We start from the raw sequence: 6,022 nt of genomic DNA on the forward strand, positions 1-6,022 counted from the left end.
CTGTTTTATGCTTCGTGGATTCGTAACTGATGTTTCCCAGTTTTTCCCAAAGCCCAACCGCAATCCTCTCCTGGAGAAAACCTCAAAGCCTCAGCCACACCAAACCGAGAATACATACCTGGAATAATCACCTCTCATCGACAACCATCCACTGTGGAGCCTTTCCTCCTCTCAGACATTTCAGTACCAACCCAGCTCTCCATCCTCTAAACTCCCCAAATCAGCAAAACCTACAGTAATAACACAGCCATACTTCTTTTAAAAATCAGCTATCATTGGCCAAGAGGCATAAATTAAACACAGAAGACCTTCCGTTTTATCTGTTGCTGCATAATTTCATCCCATTTAAGTAGTTAAATTATTAAATAATTTAAAGAAAAACACAGATATTCAGACAATTTATGTTCTTGTGGTTTACTGCTGACTTTAGGGAAATGCTGGATTATGGTTTTTTTATGCATAAAAAAAAACAACAAAAAAAAACAGTGAACATACCAACAAAACTTGGAACCTCGTCCAGTCTCTGCACTGTGACGTGCGTGCAGAGCTGTTTGTGTCTAAAATGCATGAGAATGTGTGCAGTGAGCTGGGTCTATATGCATGGCCGCACCCACTTTAATGCATGAAGCCTATTTACTGCTCATTCATATTTATCTGCAGCACATGTGTGTGCTCTGGCCCACAGCTGTTCCTGAGCAGGTAGCCGTGCACTTGCAGGTTTTGGATGTGAAGCGGCCCTCTGGTGCAGCATGTGAAGTTCACACACTTCAGGTGTTTGCAAACAGTCTGGCTAATCCTGATAGTTTCTGTATGAAGTCATGTTTTCTGTGAAAAACACAGTGAGAAGCTATAACAGCTCTCAGTGTCAGGCTAATTCGCAAAGAACACACACACACCCACACCCACAGAAACAGACACACACACAGCACCTATCAATGAGGATACTGAGTCATCGATTAAGTAGAGTCACGATTATCTTAACCTTCGCCCTGAGGCTCCTCTGCTTCTACAAATGAACAAGACGCTCCATCACAGTGAAGATAATGGTCTGTTACATCTGTTAGTCACTGACTGTAAACATTTACTTCACACAAAAATCATCCATGGAAATCTCATGTCGGTCAAATTGATTTCATTTAATTGCATATTGCTTTCTAAAGATTTTATTTTCCATCCTATTTCTATTGACTGTGGCTTGGATTCCCATCTGGGCCAGGTGGCTCCTGTGAAATATGTATGACAAGCCAGCAGAACTGACAGTGACCTCCTACTGGGAGAAAACTACTGAAATGTCGCCACATTTAAGGAAAAACAATAGGTTAAATACAATTACCTAAACACTCACTTATCTAACACAGTTTGAGTGACAGAAAATAGGGCGGTATTAACAAGCTGTGTGACTTCCAAAGGTTGGTAGATGAAAACATGGCATCCGGAAGATTTTCACAGGAAAGATAATGGATCTGTCAGGTCTTGTGTCAAGTAATTGATGGATGGTTTTCTCCACTATTGCTCAAGTTCCAAAAATGTAAAATATGATGAAAAAATTAGGCAATGTCAAATAACTTAAAAACTTTTTCCCCAAAACAATACGATATTTATTCTGTACAATTGAGCTTCATTATTGGGAATCCCTTTATTTTTAAAGCATTTTTGTAATCCTATCTCGACTTTTTCTTGACTATGATTTAGATCCAAACTCAACTGTGTGACAATCTGAATGTTTGACAACTTGATTCTCTTTCCTGCTTCTCCCCTTGTATTGCTTTTGACTTTTTAACGTCCCACCATCTCTTCCTCTTTCAGCATCACCCCCACCCACACACGTCTTTCTCCATCTCACTCCGCCTCTGACACCCTGATCAATTCCCCATCAAATCCTAATGCTGCGGTTTAACTCAAGTGTGGCATCTTAATTAGAACGATAACTGCACACTGTCAGGGTCATCGACTGCGCCGGACGCCAACCAATGCCTCTCATCGACAGGCTGCCAACGCTCAGAGAGGCTCTGAAAGCGGGGGGCTTGGGGGGGGACACAGAAAACCGGACGGCCAGAGTTGAGGATGAGACAGGCGGGTTACCAGTGACTGGAGAGAGCTATGGTTTACCAGAGAGGAAAGGAAATTAAGACATCTGAGGATCGGCCATTGTTTGGTCAAGTATTGCTCCACTTGGCCTCAGTTAAAACTCAAGAGAATTGGTAGCTGTAAGGTTTTCTGTGAATAGGAAGGGATTGAAAAAGCAGAAAGTGGAAAAAGAGGTCAAGCCAAATGAAACAGAAGACTGTGACAGGAAGGACAGTTATAATAATGGTTGCAAAAAAATATACTTTGATGTATGATAAAGAGTAGATAGAAAGATTTAATATAAAGCCATTAAAGTGAAGTCTAGCAATGATAAAGGCTACATTAAATTTTATTACGGAATCAAAAATGTATGAATAAGGTTAATTTCTCTCATTTCTATTAAATCTGAATCTGTAGGATGATTATTTTTAATGATCCATCATAAAAAAGCAACGAGTTGATTTTTTTCATATATATATTTATTAAAAATATGAGGTATGAAAGAATTAGTATTCACAGTTTAAATGAAATTATCATGATTCCTGCTAAAAGAATCAACCTCTATCGTTAGTTATCACACTAATCGTTTTTGACTGCTAAAATAAACTAACAGAAACAAAACATAGACAACTAAGAAGCTTAACTTTCAACTCTATCAATTTCTCCGAAGTTTGAAGAAAATTATTTGAGAATAATTTACACATATTTTTGACACATTTAAATCTGAGTAATAGGTTTGAACAAAGAAAGTAAAAGTTTCAAAAGAAGATCTAGTCACCCGAAAACACACCTTTACCGGATGTCGACTGTTTTCTGCTTGATGTTTTTGTGTGCTGTGTTTGCATCCAACCAGCCTCTGGTTAGGAATGAATAAAGGAGAAACCCAAAAACATAGAAGAAGAAAAATCATTTTAGCTGTCAGCGAGAAACAAACTTTAGTGGTGATTAGAAAAGAAAGTAATTTGGGGTGTAATAAAGAAACAGATGTTTGTTGATCCCCGTCAGTAATAGAAACAGCATTCCAGGGACAATCTTTGGACAAATTTTAGCTGTAAACTATTTGAACGGTCAGATTATTCACCACATAGCTGACATTGCAACAACAACAAATTAAAGCAATCCAGGCCTGCATCAATAACATAATCCTTGTTCTATAAACAGCTGAAAATTGTTTTTCCGAATTTGATCCCCAATTTTATAATAAAACCTGGTGCCAATGGATCCGAAAGATATACATGTTTTTATGCATAAAAACACATGAACTTGCATGTCATCCAACAAAGAAACCTGGTAAAATCGATATAAATCAGTGGGAAAAGAAGCACCTAAAACAAAATGTTACAACATGACGTGAAATTAAATGACTCGCTTTATGTGACAACAGGGAATAATGTTATGTTCTTTGTTGTAGAAACTGTTTGTCTCAGGTGTTGTCACAGAAGACAGACAAATAGGCATCACAAACAGAGAGTTACCCACTGTCACCTGTAGACACACAGTTGTCAGCCACAGCACACTCTGTGCTAAAAGAAGCATTTTTCACACCAGGCAGGGAATTCCCTCCTGTTCATCTTGTCAAGTGGCCATTTGTCCTCTTTTTTTCCCCCTTTTCCTCTGAGGAGAGATGAGGAGGAGAAGAGGCGTGAGAACAAGAGATGAGAGACAGAGACGGGAGGAGCAAGTTTCCCTTTTTCTTGTGACAAATAAAGAAATCAATAAATCATTGCAGGCCTTTGACGGCTGTGGTGAAGGGGTTGGGAGGTGGGGGGGTTGCCCGTTCTTCATAGACTATTTATGAAGCTGTCGTCGCCGTCCCCCTCTCTGCAAGTGTGTGTTGGACAGCCGCTCCGCGTCGCGAGTGAGAGCACTGTCTGAAATATTTAAATGTTTGCGTGCATTTCACACTGGACCTGTGGCCCCTCTCGGAGGATGCTGTGGGCTTTATGGGTGGGGGTGATGGGCAGGGGGTGAGATGTGTTTGTCAACATGTTTGTTTATAACAAATCTCACCGCCAGTGGCCGGATGTAAATAAAGCAACCTTGATGCTCCTCATCTGTCACTCAAAGCTTCCTCAGTTGTTTTCTCTCTGTAGTGCAGTTGTGCGGCAGGGGCTGCAACAATGTTTGGATTACGTAACTATTATTAATTATGATTAATAGCTATTTAATAAAATCAACAAAGTTTCTTTTTTAGCTAAACAAGTCGGGGCACTACCTGATGACCAGCAATCATTAGCCAAACACGTTCAGTGTCACTGACAAAGTGATCCTGTGTCGCCGGATGCTACCAGGATCCTAGTGGCTGTATGTTAACGACTGTGGCTGCCGTTAGCATACAGATGTGAGCAATGCCGTGTTATCCTAACCAGCCAATATGCAGGCACTGACATCTTAATAGCTGTTTCATATTTGGGTTTACTGTATGTACTCTGCGCTCACTTCACATTGACGGTTAAGATTTTGTAGTCGAGTGTACCGATATGCATGTACTTCTTGTGAGAAATTCCGGTAACACTTTATTTGAAGGGGGGTGAATAAGACTGACATGACACTGTCATAAAAACCTGTCATGAACATGAATAAGCCTTCATGAATATTTATGGCTGCTGTCATAAAGCATCATTCGGTAAATTGTGACACTTTTAATACAAAGTTGACATTATTCAAAATGTCTTTGTTATGACATCTTGACATTAACCAAGAAATCATTACTGATATAAATTTGTTATAAAAGTATTACTGATTGCACTTTAAAAATTAGGTAACTTTATGTTATTAAAGGTAAAGTTTAAACAGTAATGAGTTCTTGGTTAATCTGGTTAGTCTTATTCAACCCCCTTCAAATAAAGTGTTACCGAAATTCCTTACTTTTCCACAATCTGGAAGGACACCAGCAAGCTTGATGAGCTAGTTGTGTGCCAAGCTCAGTTTCCTCTCTACTAGGGCAGCTGCAGCACACCTGTTGTCGGTGCGGCACAAAGTGGCAGTCTGGCTGATGTGCGTCCTTGTGTCTGGTTGTGGCGACTTAAGTTTACACTTTGAAAGTTTCAAAAGTTCTCTTCTCCACCAACCTGGTGAGAAAAGTATAATCCACTTAAACCTGTGCCTCCAATTCAGGTGTGTCTCCCTGGACTGGCTCCGAAATGCTAAACTACAGGCCTTTTATATTCATGTTCGACTCTGTATGGCTTGAAATAAGTTCAACAGCATTCTCTGTCAATTATTCATATTGTGGCCAAAACAAGAACAAAAATCTCTTTAAATGTGATTTGTATGTAATCACATGAAACCTTCATGACTTCTTTAAAACTGGAAGAGAAGACGCTCCACTTAGATTCCTGCAAAGGATGTTTATTTCTGTCAATTCAATATAGATGTCTTGTACTTTGGGTCATGATCTGTTTCTTATGATAGGCAAGGGACAGAATGTGGATGCACCAATCAATTAGGGGCATTGTCTTTCTACTAAACTATTTATTTACCATAACACCCTAGAGTAACAACTTTATTACTCCAATCAAATCCACAATTCATTCCTCCATATCTATTCTTCTGTCTTCACCAAATGAACAAAATGCTTGAACTCCCCTCCCTTGATTCAGACACTCAACCCAAACCCAGAGGGAGCACTCAACCTTTTTTTCAAAATGAGATTAAGAGAAAATATGGAGTAACAGCAGCTCGTCTAGTGTCTTTCAGAGCTCCGCTGGGTACCGCTGTGGCTGAGTGGACCTTCACTGGGCATTAGTTCATTAATAAATTAGAGTTTAGATCCAAATGGAGCTCTGCCAAAGAGTACCACTTCACCAACCTGCAGTAATCCAGCTTTTACAGGAAGATTATCCAGATTATTACACCAGCTCTAGCTCAACAGACCCTGAACTCAAATTACTAAAAAAAAAAAAAAAAAAAAAAAAAAAAAAAAAAAAAGGAGTAAAAAAAAAACCCATTATTT

This window comes from Poecilia latipinna, unplaced genomic scaffold, assembly GCF_001443285.1.
Source record: "Poecilia latipinna isolate Pla-1442-1.1 unplaced genomic scaffold, P_latipinna-1.0 Scaffold81, whole genome shotgun sequence".
Lineage (NCBI taxonomy): Eukaryota > Metazoa > Chordata > Actinopteri > Cyprinodontiformes > Poeciliidae > Poecilia > Poecilia latipinna.